Raw genomic sequence first — 20,828 nt, forward strand, 5'->3', positions numbered from 1 at the left:
GGTGTGTCTAAGACATTCCCTCTAGCGCCACCAACTGTCCAAAATTTCACTTTAATTTTGTTAATAACTTTTTGACCGTAAGGCCAATCATCAAAATTCTTTTTTCATCTGATTTCTGAGCTCATGCCGATTCGATTGCACCATAGCAAATCATTTTCCGTCATAGAAATGTGGCCGCCATTTTGAATTTTTTTAAAAACCTACTTTTTCGAACTCGTCCTAGACGGTTTGTCCGATTCACACGAAAATTGAACCAGATCATCTTCAGTCAGTGCTGACCAAAAGTTATGCAAATCAAATTGATTCGTCAAACCGTTTTCGATAAACGCTCAAACAAATTTTACGTAACGCTTGCAAAAACAGTCGTAAGGCTGTATCTATGCAACGGTTTATTCTATTCTGACCAAACTTGGTACATGTCATAACAAGCATGACCTGAGGCTACATGCTGTGTTTCGGCGCAGCGCCACCTACTGGTCCAGAGATATGAAAAATTGCTATTTTTGCTTATAACTTTTGAACAGTTTGTCCAAAAATCATAACATTTGTCTTGTTAGATTCAGGGCTACATGCCAAGTCGACTGATATCCAATTTTACCATTTTGGCCATTTTGACTGTCGGCCATTTTGAATTTTGTGCTAAAATGCTGTATTTTAAGAACACATCAACGGATTGTTACGAAACTTGGTATGGGTCATCAGCACAATGTCCTGAAGGAGCATGAGAAGTTTCGAAACAGCGCCACCTAGTGGTGATCTTCTTTTTTTAAATGCTTATAACTTTGGGTGTGGTCGACTTATTTTCACCAGACTCATTAAATTGGACTCCTGAAACCTTACCGAGTCCTACGATACCAAACATGCTAGGTTTCGCCTTACGGTTTGTGTAGCGTTGTGATTTAGCGCTTAAAAAACATTTGGCTATATCTTTGAAACCGCTTGTCTGATCGAGACGAAACCACCATCAGACGTTCGGAAACATAGGTCGATAGCTATACGCCAATGCCCAAATGCCAAAATATTGATAGTAAGGGGTAGTAATATTCAATCAAAGTCAAGAGTCAGTCATTTTTTACATGCTTTTTCATGTAAATGTCTATAACTCTGAAGTGAATTGAGATATTTTCACCAAAATTGAAACACATATGTATGGGCTCACTCTGAGGACACATAAAACAAATGGTTGGACTGAGCCTCTTGGTGGCGCTATAATAGAACAAAACATGAAATTCCCATTGACTTCAATACAGTTTTGTGAAATAAAATGCTATACTAAACAAATGCATTTGTGTAATATTACGAAACTCAGAATGTGCCAACAACAACATCCCCTGAAGGTACTCAAAATATTTTGAAACACCTAGTGGTCAAGTTATAACTCAATTTACATAAAGGCTAATAACTTTTGAAAAGATCTGGCTATTGACATGACGCTGATCTTAATAGATTCCTTGGGTCAGGCCGAGAACATAGATACCAAGTTTTCCTTATTTGGCTGAACTTCCTGTCCGCCATTTTGATTAATGTTGAAAACCTACTTTTTCGAACTCCTCCTAGACCGTTAGTCCGATTTTCACCAAATTTGACATGGATCATCTTCAGACCATTCTGGCAAAATGTTATGGATTTCGTGTCAATATACGAAACGGTTCTCATTTAGCGCATCAACGAATCAGCTGGAAGGGTTCCAAAATGCATTTGAGGCTGTATCTCTGCAAAGCTTTGACATATTTGCAAAAAACTTTGTATGTGTCATCGTCACCTCACACTGACCATTTCAAACTAATTTGGTAACAGCGCCACCTATTGGTTACACGTGATAAGCCAATAAATCCTATTACTAGTTGTTGTGTTTATTGTTTTCAAGCCATTTTGCCTAAAATAATCTTAAAACTGTCTTAATTACTCATTCCTGCCGTTCGTCTGAAGCTTGCTTCTGTAGTGCTTGGCCCCGTTATTGCTGCTTGCAGCTATATTTAGGGGCCAAGCACCGAAGGTGCGAAGGCACCTATTGTGTTTGTTGGCGTTATTATTCTTCCTCTTCTTCTTCCACCCCAAGTCTATGGTAGCCCATAGAACCGATTGCGGGAAAGTTGTATAATTTGGCACACTAATAGAGGACTGTCTGAACATTCACCGTAGCAAATTTGAAGTCTCTAACTCAAACTCTCTAGCGCCACCAATTGTCTAAACTTTCAAAAACTTGATGCTAATAACTCTTGAACCGTAAGCCACAAAATGAAAATTCTTTTTTCCTGTGATTCCTTGGCTCATGCCCAGTCGAATGGACACTAAAATTCAAAAATCGCAAGGTTTAGTTTTTTCGCTATCGTCAATTGTTCGTAAAACCTACTTTTTCGAACTCGTCCTAGGCCGTAGCACCGATTGTCACGAAAATTGAATCAGATAATCTTCAGACGATGCTGGCAAAAAGTTATGGAATTCAAGTTGATTTCTCAAACCGTTTCCGAATAGCTCATGAACGAATTCTTTGAAAAGCACGCAAACGTGAACGTGAGGCTATATCTCCGCAACGGTTTGGCCTATTGAGACCAATCTTGGTGGGTCTTATAACAACCATTCCCTGGGACTACCTGCAGTGTTTCGGCACTGTGCCCCCTAGTGGTCAGGAGATATGAAAAATGCATGTTTTTGCTCATAACTTCTGAACGGTTTTGCCAAAAATCACAAAAGTGGTGTCTTTAGATTCAGTGCATCATTCCGAGTCGAATGATACCGAATTTTCCCAATTCGGCCATTTTGGGCGTCGGCCATTTTGAATTTAGTTGTAAATTGCTGTATCTTAAGAATGAAGTTCCGTATCGTTTCGCAAATAATTACAAAAATGTCTGGCTCCATGCCCTGAATGTACACAAAAAAATTGGGGGCAGCGCCACCTTGTGGTCAATAGTTATAACGATTTTTCGAAAAATGCTAATAACTTTTGCATACATTAGCCCATTGTAACAAAACTGATGTTGATAGATTCCTTGGGTCATGCCGAGAACACCGATACCCCATTTGTCAATTTTGGCAAAATTTCCTGTCCGCCATTTTGATTCATGTTGAAAACCTACTTTTTCGAACTCCTCCTAGACCGTTGCTCAGATTGTCACCAAATTTGATTTGGATCATCTTCAGACCATGCTGGCAAAAAGTTATGGAATTTGTGTCGATACACATAACCGTTTTCAATTAGCGTACCAACGAATTTGCTGGAAAGATGCCAAACTGCATCTGAGGCTGTATCTCTGCAAAGGTCGGAGATATTTACACAAAACTTAATATGTGACATTGTCACATCACATTGACCACGCCACATCATTTTGGTCACAGCGCCACCTATTGGTCAAGAGTAATAAACCAATCAATAACCGCTAATTATTACATTTCCAATAATGCTAATAACTTTTGATTGCATTAGCCTATTATCATGAAACATGTCTCAAAATGTTCCTTGGGACATGCCGACAACATACATACCAATTATGTCATATTAAGCAAAACTTCCTGTCCGCCATTTTGATTCATGTTGAAAACCTTTTTTTTTAAACTCATCCTCAACCGTTTGTCTGATTTTCACCAAAATTGAATCAGATCATCTTCAGACCGTGCTGACAAAAAGTTATGGATTTCGTGTCAATAGACGAAACCGTTTTTGTACAGCGCTGCTTCAGATGTCAGGCATCTTCACAAAATGAGTCTGAGGCTATATCTCTGCAAAGCTTTGTTGTAATTAAGCCAAACTTGTGTGTGCCATTGTCTAACATGGAGAATAGGCTCACAGACACTCACACACAGAAATGCAATGGTTCAACTATTATATGAATAATCAATAAGCATGATTACACACACACACACACACACACAGAGAGAAGTACATGCCCACACATTTTGTTGTATGTAGATATTTGAAATAAATTATAGGTGACACACAACTCACAGAAAGACTTCTTTTCTTACATTTCTATGTCAGGTTTCATTGCATTCATATTCTGACATAATAGTAAACATTTGATATACATGTATGAATAAATTGTTGAACTTTCACTCAATGTGATCTTAAATGCTTGAACAGTAATATTAAATAATAGTAATATATATTTTTCTAGATGAATCAATCATCCATACAATGAACTGTAATGTTTTAGTCTTTAGTGAGCCCATTAGTGGTCTTCCAGTGACATCTAGTGGTCGTAAATGCAATTTATCATACAACACTGTCTCTTTAACCTTTATAACTGTTATATGTTGTCTTAATTTCATTCCAAAGAAGCATACGCAATTTATGTATAATTTCTCAGTCTAGATAATAGTACTGCACTGATTTTAAATAACCTAGATATGGCTGACAGTAAAAGAATAGAACAGAATTACAGACACACACAAACATGAAATGTTTAAACTACTATATTAATACTCAATAAGCATGCTTAAACCCACACACAGATGCACACATTTTGTTATATATATAGATAATTAAAATAAATGATGGGTGATAAAACCTATTGCAAGTCTTCTGTTTTTATGGGCTTCTATGTCATTTTTCAGGTTTCATTGCAATCATAATCTGGCATAATTATAAACATTAGATATATCTGTATGAATAAATTGGTAAACTTTGACTCAATGTGATCTGAAATGCTTGAACAGTAATATTAAATAATAGTAATATACATTTTTTCTAGATGAATCCCTCAACAAGCCCATAAACTGTAATGTTTTAGTCTTTAGTGAGCTCATTAGTGGTCTTCCGGTGACATCTAGTGGTTATAATTGCAATTTTTTATTCAACACTGGGTTTTGAAGCTTTATAAATATTACAGTGTTCTTTTTTACCTAATCTCTGTTAAATTTTGCATGATTGTTTAGAAAAAATACAGATCTAATGCATGTGTGATTATATTACCCCTTCTTTTTTTTGCAGTTTAATGCCATTCACAACAGAAATCTTTTGTTTTTTAGGCCATTTTAACTGTTATAGCACCAGCTATTTTCTGATCTTAGTGAAACTTTGCATGCTTGGTGGGTCATCTTTCACATGTTATAACCAAGTTTCATAAAGTTTTGAGTTTTTGTTTCAGTTTTATAGGCTTTAGGTTACATGTGGCCACGGCCCTTTCCTAAATGACCTCTTATAGCTAACCAAAGGACAAAATGCAACATATTTTTGAAAGTTATTGATCTAGAGAGTCCAGAGAATATTATTGCAGTGGTTTGATCAAGACTGAACAAAAAACCAGGTGACCCAAAACATTCAAATTCGTGGACCAATTTTACGAAAAAGGCTATAACTCGGGAACAAAATGAGATATCTTCACCAAACTCAGAACTCATATGCATGAACAAAAACTTTAGTCAAATTATTATTTTTTTTCCATATCTGCCTCTTGGTGGCGCTACAGGATGAAAAAAAAATCAAAAGGCTATAACTAAGCAACCGTTGATCCAATCAACTTGAAAATTGATATGGCCCAATGTGGCACAAGTGCTCTATGAGGAATTTCACTTATCTTAAAAAACATGGCCGCCATTGGCCAAACAACTTTAAGCACCTATTTGACAAGGTTAATGGAAGTCGATCGGAACGAAACTCGGTGGGCATGTTCGACTCATTGCCCTAAAGGTCTGTAAGTATTTTGAAAGAAATTGCCGACAACATTGTCACCTCCCACAGAACACAACAAAGCGATTTGATTACAGCGCCACCTATTTTCCAAAAATGATAATGCATCATTTTACTGGAGTTTTACTGGCTGTTTCAATTACACTCTTCCAATAATTGCTTTTCTTACTCGTTGCATTTGGTCTGATGCTCCATGCCATGCTTAGCTCCTCGCTGTGGAACTTTTATTAACGATTTTCAGCCATTTCAATTACAATCATGCAATTATTAATTTCATTATTCATTGTTGCATTTGGTCTGATGCTACATATGCTTAGCTCCTGATGTTGCCGCTGGAATGCTTGGCCCCGTGATTGCTGCTTGCAGCTATATTTATTATTCTTCTTCTTCCGCCGCAAGTCTATGGCAGCCCATAGAACCGATTGCGGGAAAGTTGTATAATTTGGCACACTGATAGAGGACAGTACCACCATTAACTATAGCTAATTTGAAGTCTCTAACTCCTACTCTCTAGCGCCACCACTTGTCCAAACTTTCAATGTTTGTATGCTAATAACTTTTGAACCGTAAGCCAGAAAATGGAAATTCTTTTTTCCTCTGAATCCTTGGCTCATGCCAAGTCGAATGAACCCCAAAATCCAAAAATCGCAAGGTTTAGTTTTTTCGCTATTTTAAATTTTTCGAAAAACCTACTTTTTCGAACTCGTCCTAGACGGTTAGTCCGATTGCCACGAAAATTGGCTCAGATCATCTTCAGACCATGCTGGCAAAAAGTTATGGAATTCAAGTTGATTCGTCCAACCGTTGTCGAATGACACGTAAACAAATTTGACGAAAAGCACGCAAAAATGCACTTGAGGCTATATCTCAGCAACGGTTTGGCATATTGAGACCAAACTTGGTGTGTGTTATAATAAGCATGACCTGAGACTATGTGCAGTGTTTCGACACAGCGCCACCTAGTGGTCAGGAGATATGAAAAATGCATATTTTGGCTTATATCTTCTGAATGGTTTGGCCAAAAATCACACAACTGGTCTCTTTAGATTCAGTGAGTCATGTCGAGTCGTATGATATGCAAATTTCCCGTGTCAGCCATTTTAGGCGTCGGCCATTTTGAATTACGTTTTAAAATGCTGTATTTTTTCAACGCAGCATCGTATCGTTTCGCAAATAATTACAAAAATATTCGGCTCCATGCCCTGAAGGTACTCAAAAAGTTTGGTGGCAGCGCCACCTTGTGGTCAAGAGTTATAATGAGTTATCACAAAAATGCTAATAACTTTTGAGTAAATTAGACAATTGTAATGCAAATGGTCTCCCCGTATTCTATGGGTCATGTCGAGAACATAGATACCGATTATGCCAAAATTGGCCATACTTCCTGTCCGCCATATTGATTAATGATGAAAACCTACTTTTTCGAACTCCTCCTAGACCGTTAGTCCGATTTTCACCAAATTTGACGTGAATCATCTTCAGACCATGCTGGCAAAAAGTTATGGATTTCGTGTCGATATACAAAACGGTTCTGATTTAGCGCATCAACGAATTTGCTGGAAGGGTGCCAAAATGCATTTAAGGCTGTATCTCTGCAACGCTTTGACATTTTTGCACCAAACTTTGAATGTGTCATCGCCACCTCACACTGACCATGCCACATAAATTTGGTAACAGCGCCACCTATTGGTCAAGAGTAATGAACCATTCATTAACTATGAATAATTACACTTTTAAAAAGGCTAGTAACTTTTTAATGCATTAGCCTATTGTAATGAAACTGGCCTCAATATATTCCCTGGCTTATGCCGACAACATAGATACCATATATGCCAGAGTAAGCCAAACTTCCTGTCCGCCATTTTGATTTATGTTGAAAACCTACTTTTTCGAACTCCTCATCAACCGTTAGTCCGATTTTCACCAAACTTGACTCAGATGATCTGTAGACTGTGCTGACAAAATGTTATGGATTTTGTATCGATAGACAAAACCGTTTTTGCATACCACAGCGACGAATTTGAGGCACAATGCCAAAATGACACTTGAGGCTGTATCTCTGCAATGCTTTGGCATATTGACACCAAACTTTGTTTGTGTCATTGAAAAGTCACACAGAGTACACCAAATTGACTTGATAACAGCACCACCTATTGGTCAATTTTGATAAGCCAGTAGATCATGCTACTAGAGGTTGTATTTATGATTTTTTTAGCCATTTCAATTACAATAATCCTAAAATTGCTGTTATTGCTCATTAATGCATTTGGTGTGATGCTCCATGCCATGCTTAGCTCCTACATTTGCCGTTGGAGTGCTTGGCCCCGTAATTGCTGCTTGCAGCTATATTTATTAGGGGCCAAGCACCGAAGGTGCGAAGGCACCTATTGTGTTTGTTGGCGTTATTAGGGGCCAAGCACCGAAGGTGCGTAGGACCCTCTTGTTTTTGTTGGCGTTCTTATTATTAGGGGCCAAGCACCGAAGGTGCGTAGGCACCTATTGTAATCGTTGGCGTTATTATTATTCTGCTTCTTCTTCTTCTTCTTCTTCTTCCGCCGCAAGTCTATGGCAGCCCATAGAACCGATTGCGGGAAAGTTGTATAATTTGGCACACTGATAGAGGACAGTCCCAACATTAACTATAGCAAATTTTAAGTCTCTAACTCCAACTCTCTAGCGCCACCACTTGTCCAAACTTTCAATGTTTGTATGCTAATAACTTTTGAACCGTAAGCCAGAAAATGGAAATTCTTTTTTCCTTTGAATCCTTGGCTCAAGCCAAGTCGAATGAATCCCGAAATTCAAAAATCGCAAGGTTTAGTTTTTTCGCTATTTTCAATTTTTCGAAAAACCTACTTTTTCGAACTCGTCCTAGACGGTTTGTCCGATTTTCACGAAAATTGGCTCAGATCATCGTCAGACCATGCTGGCTAAAAGTTATGGAATTCAAGTTGATTCGTCCAACCGTTGTCGAATGACATGTGAACAAATTTGACGAAAAGCACGCAAAAATGCATGTGAGGCTATATCTCGGCAACGGTTTGGCATATTGAGACCAAACTTGGTGTGTGTTATAATAACCATGACCTGAGACGACCTGCAGTGTTTCGACACAGCGCCACCTAGTGGTCAGGAGATATGAAAAATGCATATTTTGGCTTATAACTTCTGAATGGTTTGGCCAAAAATCACACAACTGGTCTCTTTAGATTCAGTGCGTCATGTCGAGTCTAATGATATCCAATTTTCCTGTGTCGGCCATTTTAGGCGTCGGCCATTTTGAATTATATTTTAAAATGCTGTATTTTTTGAACGCAGCATCGTATCGTTTCGCAAATAATTACAAAAATATTCGGCTCCATGCCCTGAAGGTACTCAAAAAGTTTGGTGGCAGCGCCACCTTGTGGCCAATAGTTATAATGAAATATCACATAAATGCTAATAACTTTTGAATAAATTAGTCTATTAAAATTAAAATGGTCTCACTATATTCTGTGGGTCATGCCGAGAGTATTGATACCAATAATGTGAAAATTGGCCATACTTCCTGTCCGCCATTTTGCTTAATGTTGAAAACCTACTTTTTCGAACTCCTCCTAGACCGTTAGCCCAATTTTCACCAAATTTGACGTGAATCATCTTCAAACCATGCTGGCAAAAAGTTATGGATTTCGTGTCGATATACGTAACAGTTCTCATTTAGCGCATCAACGAATTTGCTGGAAGGGTGCCAAAATGCATTTGAGGCTGTATCTCTGCAACACTTTGACATATTTGCACCAAACTTTGTATGTGTCATCGCCACCTCACACTGACCATGCCACATAAATTTGGTAACAGCGCCACCTATTGGTCAAGAGTAATAAACCATTCATTAACCATGAGTAATTACACTTTTTAAAATGCTAATAACTTTTTATTGCATTAGCCTATTTGAAGGAAACTGGGCTCAAAATATTCCCTGGCTTATGCCGATAACATAGATACCAAATATACCACAGTAAGCTGAACTTCCGGTCCGCCATTTTGATTTATGTTTAAAACATACTTTTTCGAACTCCTCATCAACCGTATGTCCGATTTTCACCAAATTCGAATCAAATGATCTTCAGACTATACTGATTCAAAGTTATGGATTTTGAGTCGATAGACAAAACCGTTTTCGCATACCACATCGACGAATTTGAGGCACAATGAGAAAATGACACTTGAGGCTGTATCCCTGGAATGCTTTGGCATATTGACACCAAACTTTGTGTGTGTCATTGAAAAGTCACACAGAGTACACCAAATTGATTTTATAACAGTGCCACCTATTGGTCAAGCTTGATAAGCCAAGTAATCATGCTACTAGAGGTGGTATTGTTTTTTTTTTTTTTTTTGCCATTTCAAATACAAAAATTCCAAAATTGCAGTTATTGCTCATTAATGTATTTGGTGTGATGCTTCATGCGATGCTTAGCTCCTACATTTGCCGTTGGAGTGCTTGGCCCCGTAATTGCTGCTTGCAGCTATATTTAGGGGCCAAGCACCGAAGGTGCGTAGGACCCTCTTGTTTTTGTTGGCGTTCTTATTATTATTAGGGGCCAAGCACCGAAGGTGCGTAGGCACCTATTGTAATCGTTGGCGTTATTATTATTCTGCTTCTTCTTCTTCTTCTTCTTCTTCTTCCGCCGCAAGTCTATGGCAGCCCATAGAACCGATTGCGGGAAAGTTGTATAATTTGGCACACTGATAGAGGACAGTCCCAACATTAACTATAGCTAATTTGAAGTCTCTAACTCCTACTCTCTAGCGCCACCACTTGTCCAAACTTTCAATGTTTGTATGCTAATAACTTTTGAACCGTAAGCCAGAAAATGGAAATTCTTTTTTCCTCTGAATCCTTGGCTCATGCCAAGTCGAATGAACCCCAAAATTCAAAAATCGCAAGGTTTAGTTTTTTCGCTATTTTCAATTTTTCGAAAAACCTACTTTTTCGAACTCGTGCTAGACGGTTAGTCCGATTGCCACGAAAATTGGCTCAGATCATCTTCAGACCATGCTGGCAAAAAGTTATGGAATTCAAGTTGATTCGTCCAACCATTGTCGAATGACACGTAAACAAATTTGACGAAAAGCACGCAAAAATGCACTTGAGGCTATATCTCAGCAACGGTTTGGCATATTGAGACCAATCTTGGTGTGTGTTATAATAAGCATGACCTGAGACTACCTGCAGTGTTTCGACACAGCGCCACCTAGTGGTCAGGAGATATGAAAAATGCATATTTTGGCTTATATCTTCTGAATGGTTTGGCCAAAAATCACACAACTGGTCTCTTTAGATTCAGTGAGTCATGTCGAGTCGTATGATATGCAAATTTCCTGTGTCAGCCATTTTAGGCGTCGGCCATTTTGAATTATGTTTTAAAATGCTGTATTTTTTCAACGCAGCATCGTATCGTTTCGCAAATAATTACAAAAATATTCGGCTCCATGCCCTGAATGTACTCAAAAAGCTTGGTGGCAGCGCCACCTTGTGGTCAAGAGTTATAATGAATTATCACAAAAATGCTAATAACTTTTGAGTAAATTAGACAATTGAAATGCAAATGGTCTCCCCGTATTCTTTGGTTCATGCCGAGAACATAGATACCAATTATGCCAAAATTGGCCATACTTCCTGTCCGCCATTTTGCTTAATGTTGAAAACCTACTTTTTCGAACTCCTCCTAGACCGTTAGTCCGATTTTCACCAAATTTGACGTGAATCATCTTCAGACCATGCTGGCAAAAAGTTATGGATTTCGTGTCGATATACAAAACGGTTCTGATTTAGCGCATCAACGAATTTGCTGGAAGGGTGCCAAAATGCATTTGAGGCTGTATCTCTGCAACGCTTTGACATTTTTGCACCAAACTTTGTATGTGTCATCGCCACCTGACACTGACCATGCCACATAAATTTGGTAACAGCGCCACCTATTGGTCAAGAGTAATGAACCATTCATTAACTATGAATAATTACACTTATAAAAATGCTAGTAACTTTTTAATGCATTAGCCTATTGTAATGAAACTGGCCTCAAAATATTCCCTGGCTTATGCCGACAACATAGATACCATATATGCCAGAGTAAGCCGAACTTCCTGTCCGCCATTTTGATTTATGTTGAAAACCTACTTTTTCGAACTCCTCATCAACCGTTAGTCCGATTTTCACCAAAATTGACTCAGATGATCTGTAGACTGTCCTGACAAAATGTTATGGATTTTGTATCGATAGACAAAACCGTTTTCGCATACCACAGCGACGAATTTGAGGCACAATGCCAAAATGACACTTGAGGCTGTATCTCTGCAATGCTTTGGCATATTGACACCAAACTTTGTTTGTGTCATTGAAAAGTCACACAGAGTACACCAAATTGACTTGATAACAGCACCACCTATTGGTCAATTTTGATAAGCCAGTAAATCATGCTACTAGAGGTTGTATTTATGATTTTTTTTAGCCATTTCAATTACAATCATCCTAAAATTGCTGTTATTGCTCATTAATGCATTTGGTGTGATGCTCCATGCCATGCTTAGCTCCTACATTTGCCGTTGGAGTGCTTGGCCCCGTAATTGCTGCTTGCAGCTATATTTAGGGGCCAAGCACCGAAGGTGCGTAGGCACCTATTGTTTCCGTTGGCGTTATTAGGGGCCAAGCACCGAAGGTGCGTAGGCACCTATTGTTTTCGTTGGCGTTATTATTATTCTTCTTCTTCTTCCGCCGCAAGTCTATGGCAGCCCATAGAACCGATTGCGGGAAAGTTGTATAATTTGGCACACTGATAGAGGACAGTCCCACCATTAACTATAGCTAATTTGACGTCTCTAACTCCTACTCTCTAGCGCCACCACTTGTCCAAACTTTCAATGTTTGTATGCTAATAACTTTTGAACCGTAAGCCAGAAAATGGAAATTCTTTTTTGCTCTGAATCCTTGGCTCATGCCAAGTCGAATGAACCCCAAAATTCAAAAATCGCAAGGTTTAGTTTTTTCGCTATTTTCAATTTTTCCAAAAACCTACTTTTTCGAACTCGTCCTAGACGGTTAGTCCAATTGCCACAAAAATTGGCTCAGATCATCTTCAGACCATGTTGGCAAAAAGTTATGGAATTTAAGTTGATTCGTCCAACCGTTGTCGAATGACACGTAAACAAATTTGACGAAAAGCACGCAAAAATGCACTTGAGGCTATATCTCAGCAACGGTTTGGCATATTGAGACCAAACTTGGTGTGTGTTATAATAAGCATGACCTGAGACTACCTGCAGTGTTTCGACACAGCGCCACCTAGTGGTCAGGAGATATGAAAAATGCATATTTTGGCTTATATCTTCTGAATGGTTTGGCCAAAAATCACACAACTGGTCTCTTTAGATTCAGTGAGTCATTTCGAGTCGTATGATATGCAAATTTCCCGTGTCAGCCATTTTAGGCGTCGGTCATTTTGAATTATGTTTTAAAATGCTGTATTTTTTCAACGCAGCATCGTATCGTTTCGCAAATAATTACAAAAATATTCGGCTCCATGCCCTGAAGGTACTCAAAAAGTTTGGTTGCAGCGCCACCTTGTGGTCAAGAGTTATAATGAATTATCACAAAAATGCTAATAACTTTTGAGTAAATTAGACAATTGAAATGCAAATGGTCTCGCTGTATTCTATGGGTCATGCCGAGAACATAGATACCTATTATGCCAAAATTGGCCTTACTTCCTGTCCGCCATTTTGATTAATGATGAAAACCTACTTTTTCGAACTCCTCCTAGACCGTTTGTCCGATTTTCACCAAATTTGACGTGAATCATCTTCAGACCATGCTGGCAAAAAGTTATGGATTTTGTGTCGATATACGTAACGGTTCTCATTTAGCGCATCAACGAATTTGCTGGAAGGGTGCCAAAATGCATTTGAGGCTGTATCTCTGCAACACTTTGACATTTTTGCACCAAACTTTGTATGTGTCATCACCACCTCACACTGACCATGCCACATAAATTTGGTAAGAGCGCCACCTATTGGTCAAGAGTAATAAACCATTCATTAACCATGAGTAATTACACTTTTTAAAATGCTAATAACTTTTTAATGCATTAGCCTATTTGAAGGAAACTGGGCTCAAAATATTCCCTGGCTTATGCCGATAACATAGATACCAAATATACCACGGTAAGCTGAACTTCCGGTCCGCCATTTTGATTTATGTTGAAAACATACTTTTTCGAACTCCTGATCAACCGTATGTCCGATTTTCACCAAATTCGAATCAAATGATCTTCAGGCTATACTGATTCAAAGTTATGGATTTTGAGTCGATAGACAAAACCGTTTTCGCATACCACATCGACGAATTTGAGGCACAATGAGAAAATGACACTTGAGGCTGTATCCCTGGAATGCTTTGGCATATTGACACCAAACTTTGTGTGTGTCATTGAAAAGACACACAGAGTACACCAAATTGATTTTATAACAGTGTCACCTATTGGTCAAGCTTGATAAACCAAGTAATCATGCTACTAGAGGTGGTATTGGTGTTTTTTTTTTTGCCATTTCAAATACAATAATTCCAAAATTGCTGTTATTGCTCATTAATGTATTTGGTGTGATGCTTTATGCGATGCTTAGCTACTACATTTGCCGTTGGAGTGCTTGGCCCCGTAATTGCTGCTTGCAGCTATATTTATTATTATTCTGCTTCTTCTTCTTCTTCTTCTTCCGCCGCAAGTCTATGGCAGCCCATAGAACCGATTGCGGGAAAGTTGTATAATTTGGCACACTGATAGAGGACAGTCCCAGCATTAACTATAGCAAATTTGAAGTCTCTAACTCCAACTCTCTAGCGCCACCACTTGTCCAAACTTTCAATGTTTCTATGCTAATAACTTTTGAACCGTAAGCCAGAAAATGAAAATTCTTTTTTCTTCTGAATCCTTGGCTCATGCCAAGTCGAATGAACCCCAAAATTCAAAAATCGCAAGGTTTAGTTTTTTCGCTATTTTCAATTATTCGACAAACCTACTTTTTCGAACTCGTCCTAGACGGTTAGTCTGATTGCCACGAAAATTGTCTCAGATCATCTTCAGAACAGGCCGGCAAAAAGTTATGGAATTCAAGTTGATTCGTCCAACCGTTGTCGAATGACACGTAAACTAATTTGACGAAATGCACGCAAAAATGCACGTGAGGCTATATCTCGGCAACAGTTTGTCATATTGAGACCAAACTTGGTGTGTGTTTAAACAAGCATGAACTGAGACTACCTGCAGTGTTTCGACACAGCGCCACCTAGTGGTCAGGAGATATGAAAAATGCATATTTTGGCTTATAACTTCTGAATGGTTTGGCCAAAAATCACACAACTGGTCTCTTTAGATTCAGTGAGTCATCTCGAGTCGAATGATATCCAATTTTCCCGTGTCAGCCATTTTAGGCGTCGGCCATTTTGAATTATGTGTTAAAATGCTGTATTTTTTGAACGCAGCATCGTATCGTTTCGCAAATAATTACAAAAATATTCGGCTCCATGCCCTGAAGGTACTCAAAAAGTTTGGTGGCAGCGCCACCTTGTGGCCAATAGTTATAATGAAATATCACATAAATGCTAATAACTTTTGAATAATTTAGACTATTAAAATTAAAATGGTCTCGCTATATTCTGTGGGTCATGCCGAGAGCATTGATACCAATTATGTGAAAATTGGCCATACTTCCTGTCCGCCATTTTGCTTAATGTTGAAAACCTACTTTTTCGAACTCCTCCTAGACCGTTAGTCCAATTTTCACCAAATTTGACGTGAATCATCTTCAGACCATGCTGGCAAAAAGTTATGGATTTCGTGTCGATATACGAAACAGTTCTCATTTAGCGCATCAACGAATTTGCTGGAAGGGTGCCAAAATGCATTTGAGGCTGTATCTCTGCAACGCTTTGACATATTTGCACCAAATTTTGTATGTGTCATCGCCACCTCACACTGACCATGCCACAGAAATTTGGTGACAGCGCCACCTATTGGTCAAGAGTAATAAACCATTCATTAACCATGAATAATTACACTTGTAAAAATGCTAATAACTTTTTATTGCATTAGCCCATTCGAATGGAACTGGGCTCAAAATATTCCCTGGTTTATGCCGATAACATAGATACCAAATATACCATAGTAAGCTGAACTTCCGGTCCGCCATTTTGATTTATGTTGAAAACCTACTTTGTCGAACTCCTCATCAACCGTAGGTCCGATTTTCACCAAATTCGAATCAAATGATCTTCAGACTATGCTGACTCAAAGTTATGGCTTTTGAGTCGATAGACAAAACCATTTTCGCATACCACATCGACGAATTTGAGGCACAATGAGAAAATGACACTTGAGGCTGTATCCCTGGAATGCTTTGGCATATTGACACCAAACTTTGTGTGTGCCATTGAAAAGTCACACAGAGTACACCAAATTGATTTTATAACAGTGCCACCTATTGGTCAAGCTTGATAAGCCAAGTAATCATGCTACTAGAGGTGGTATTATGATTTTTTTTTTGCCATTTCAATTACAATAATTCCAAAATTGCTGTTATTGCTCATTAATGAATTTGGTGTGATGCTTCATGCGATGCTTAGCTCCTACATTTGCCGTTGGAGTGCTTGGCCCCGTAATTGCTGCTTGCAGCTATATTTATTCTTCTTCTTCTTCCACCCCAAGTCTATGGTAGCCCATAGAACCGATTGCGGGAAAGTTGTATAATTTGGCACACTAATAGAGGACTGTCTGAACATTAACCATAGCAAATTTGAAGTCTCTAACTCAAACTCTCTAGCGCCACCAATTGTCTAAACTTTCAAAAACTTGATGCTAATAACTCTTGAACCGTAAGCCACAAAATGAAAATTCTTTTTTCCTGTGATTCCTTGGCTCATGCCGAGTCGAATGGACACCGAAATTCAAAAATCGCAAGGCTTAGTTTTTTCGCTATCGTCAATTGTTCGTAAAACCTACTTTTTCGAACTCGTCCTAGGCCGTTGCACCGATTGTCACGAAAATTGAATCAGATAATCTTGAGACCATGCTGGCAAAAAGTTATGGAATTCAAGTTGATTTCTCAAACCGTTTCCGAATAGCTCATGAACGAATTCTTCGAAAAGCACGCAAACGTGAACGTGAGGCTATATCTCCGCAACGGTTTGGCCTATTGAGACCAATCTTGGTGGGTCTTATAACAACCATTCCCTGGGACTACCTGCAGTGTTTCGGCGCTGTGCCCCCTAGTGGTCAGGAGATATGAAAAATGCATGTTTTTGCTCATAACTTCTGAACGGTTTTGCCAAAAATCACAAAAGTGGTGTCTTTAGATTCAGTGCATCATTCCGAGTCGAATGATACCAAATTTTCCCAATTCGGCCATTTTGGGCGTCGGCCATTTTGGATTTAGTTGTAAATTGCTGTATCTTAAGAATGAAGTTCCGTATCGTTTCGCAAATAATTACAAAAATGTCCGGCTCCATGCCCTGAATGTACACAAAAAAATTGGGGGCAGCGCCACCTTGTGGTCAATAGTTATAACGATTTTTTCGAAAAATGCTAATAACTTTTGCATACATTAGCCTATTGTAACAAAGCTGATGTTGATAGATTCCTTGGGTCATGCCGAGAACACCGATACCCCATTTGTCAATTTTGGCAAAATTTCCTGTCCGCCATTTTGATTCATGTTGAAAACCTACTTTTTCGAACTCCTCCTAGACCGTTGCTCAGATTTTCACCAAATTTGATTTGGATCATCTTCAGACCATGCTGGCAAAAAGTTATGGAATTTGTGTCGATACACGTAACCGTTTTCAATTAGCGTACCAACGAATTTGCTGGAAAGATGCCAAACTGCATCTGAGGCTGTATCTCTGCAAAGGTTGGAGATATTTACACAAAACTTAATATGTGACATTGTCACATCACATTGACCACGCCACATCATTTTGGTCACAGCGCCACCTATTGGTCAAGAGTAATAAACCAATCAATAACCGCTAATTATTACATTTCCAATAATGCTAATAACTTTTGATTGCATTAGCCTATTATCATGAAACATGTCTCAAAATGTTCCTTGGGACATGCCGACAACATACATACCAATTATGTCATATTAAGCAAAACTTCCTGTCCGCCATTTTGATTCATGTTGAAAACCTTTTTTTTTAAACTCATCCTCAACCGTTTGTCTGATTTTCACCAAAATTGAATCAGATCATCTTCAGACCGTGCTGACAAAAAGTTATGGATTTCGTGTCAATAGACGAAACCGTTTTTGTACAGCGCTGCTTCAGATGTCAGGCATCTTCACAAAATGAGTCTGAGGCTATATCTCTGCAAAGCCCATTAGTGGTCTTCCAGTGACATCTAGTGGTCGTAAATGCAATTTATCATACAACACTGTCTCTTTAACCTTTATAACTGTTATATGTTGTCTTAATTTCATTCCAAAGAAGCATACGCAATTTATGTATAATTTCACAGTCTAGATAATAGTACTGCACTGATTTTAAATAACCTAGATATGGCTGACAGTAAAAGAATAGAACAGAATTACAGACACACACTAACATGAAATGTTTAAACTACTATATTAATACTCAATAAGCATGCTTAAACCCACACTCAGATGCACACATTTTGTTATATATATAGATAATTAAAATAAATGATGGGTGATAAAACCTATTGCAAGTCTTCTGTTTTTATGGGCTTCTATGTCATTTTTCAGGTTTCATTGCAATCATAATCTGGCATAATTATAAACATTAGATATATCTGTATGAATAAATTGGTAAACTTTGACTCAATGTGATCTGAAATGCTTGAACAGTAATATTAAATAATAGTAATATACATTTTTTCTAGATGAATCCCTCAACAAGCCCATAAACTGTAATGTTTTAGTCTTTAGTGAGCTCATTAGTGGTCTTCCGGTGACATCTAGTGGTTATAATTGCAATTTTTTATTCAACACTGGGTTTTGAAGCTTTATAAATATTACAGTGTTCTTTTTTACCTAATCTCTGTTAAATTTTGCACGATTGTTTAGAAAAAATACAGATCTAATGCATGTGTGATTATATTACCCCTTTTTTTTTTGCAGTTTAATGCCATTCACAACAGAAATCTTTTGTTTTTTAGGCCTGTTTAAATGTTATCTAACCAAAGGACAAAATACAACATATTTTTTCAAAGTTATTGATCTAGAGAGTCCTGAGAATATTACTGAAGTGGTTTGATCAAGACTGAACAAAAAACCAGGTGACCCAAAACATTCAAATTCGTGGACCAATTTTATGAAAAAGGCTATAACTCGGGAACAAATTGAGATATCTTCACCAAACTCAGAACTCATATGCATGAACAAAAACTTTAGTCAAATTATTTTTTTTTTCCATATCTGCCACTTGGTGGCGCTACAGGATGAAAAAAAAAAACTAAAATTGCTATAACTAAGCAACCGCTGATCCAATCAACTTGAAAATTGGTATGGCCCAATGTGGCATAAGTGCTCTATGAGGAATTTCACTTATCTTAAAAAACATGGCCGCCATTGGCCAAACAACTTTAAGCACCTATTTGACAAGGTTAATGGAAGTCGATCGGATCGAAACTCGGTGGGCATGTTCGACTCATTGCCCTAAAGGTCTGTAAGTATTTTGAAAGAAATTGCCCACAACATTGTCACCTCCCACAGAACACAACAAAGCGATTTGATTACAGCGCCAACTATTTTCCAAAAATGATAATGCATCATTTTACTGGAGTTTTACTGGCTGTTTCAATTACACTCTTCCAATAATTGCTTTTCTTACTCGTTGCATTTGGTCTGATGCTACATATGCTTAGCTCCTGATGTTGCCGCTGGAATGCTTGGCCCCGTGATTGCTGCTTGCAGCTATATTTCTTCTTCTTCTTCTTCTTCTTCTTCCGCCGCAAGTCTATGGCAGCCCATAGAACCGATTGCGGGAAAGTTGTATAATTTGGCACACTGATAGAGGACAGTCCCAACATTAACTATAGCAAATTTGAAGCCTCTAACTCCTACTCTCTAGCGCCACCACTTGTCCAAACTTTCAATGTTTGTATGCTAATAACTTTTGAACCGTAAGCCAGAAAATGGAAATTCTTTTTTCCTCTGAATCCTTGGCTCAGGCCAAGTCGAATGAACCCTAAAATTCAAAAATCGCAAGGTTTAGTTTTTTCGCTATTTTCAATTATTCGAAAAACCTACTTTTTCGAACTCGTCCTAGACGGTTAGTCCGATTGCCACGAAAATTGGCTCAGATCATCTTCAGACCATGCTGGCAAAAAGTTATGGAATTCAAGTTGATTCGTCTAACTGTTGTCGAATGACACGTAAACAAATTTGACGAAAAGCACGCAAACATGCACGTGAGGCTATATCCCGGCAACGGTTTGTCATATTGAGACCAAACTTGGCGTGTGTTATAACAAGCATGAACTGAGACTACCTGCTGTGTTTCGACACAGCGCCACCTAGTGGTCAGGAGATATGAAAAATGCATATTTTGGCTTATAACTACTGAATGGTTTGGCCAAAAATCACACAACTGGTCTCTTTAGATTCAGTGAGTCATGTCGAGTCAAATGATATCCAATTTTCCTGTGTCGGCCATTTTAGGCGTCGGCCATTTTGAATTATGTTTCAAAATGCTGTATTTTTTGAACGCAGCATCGTATCGTTTCGCAAATAATTACAAAAATATTCGGCTCCATGCCCTGAAGGTACTCAAAAAGTTTGGTGGCAGCGCCACCTTGTGGCCAATAGTTATAATGAAATATCACATAAACGCTAATAACTTTTGAATAAATTAGTCTATTAAAATTAAAATGGTCTCGCTATATTCTGTGGGTCATGCCGAGAGTATTGATACCAATAATGTGAAAATTGGCCTTACTTCCTGTCCGCCATTTTGCTTAATGTTGAAAACCTACTTTTTCGAACTCCTCCTAGACCGTTGCTCAGATTTTCACCAAATTTGACGTGAATCATCTTCAGACCATGCTGGCAAAAAGTTATGGATTTTGTGTCGATATACGTAACGGTTCTCATTTAGCGCATCAACGAATTTGCTGGAAGGGTGCCAAAATGCATTTGAGGCTGTATC

The 20,828-nt window shown here is 38.3% G+C and overlaps 1 long non-coding RNA gene across 1 annotated transcript in view; it reads right to left on the reverse strand.

The window, feature by feature from the left end:
* Positions 1-19,147: 19,147 nt before the first annotated feature.
* LOC127968395 (uncharacterized) overlaps positions 19,148-20,828 on the reverse strand; it is a 114,743-nt gene continuing 113,062 nt past the window's right edge. Inside the window, exon 3 of the long non-coding RNA XR_008155968.1 lies at positions 19,148-19,271. This is a non-coding gene — a long non-coding RNA (uncharacterized LOC127968395). The remainder of the gene's footprint in view (positions 19,272-20,828) is intronic.

The sequence above is a fragment of the Carassius gibelio genome, chromosome B11 (assembly GCF_023724105.1).
Source record: "Carassius gibelio isolate Cgi1373 ecotype wild population from Czech Republic chromosome B11, carGib1.2-hapl.c, whole genome shotgun sequence".
NCBI lineage: Eukaryota > Metazoa > Chordata > Actinopteri > Cypriniformes > Cyprinidae > Carassius > Carassius gibelio.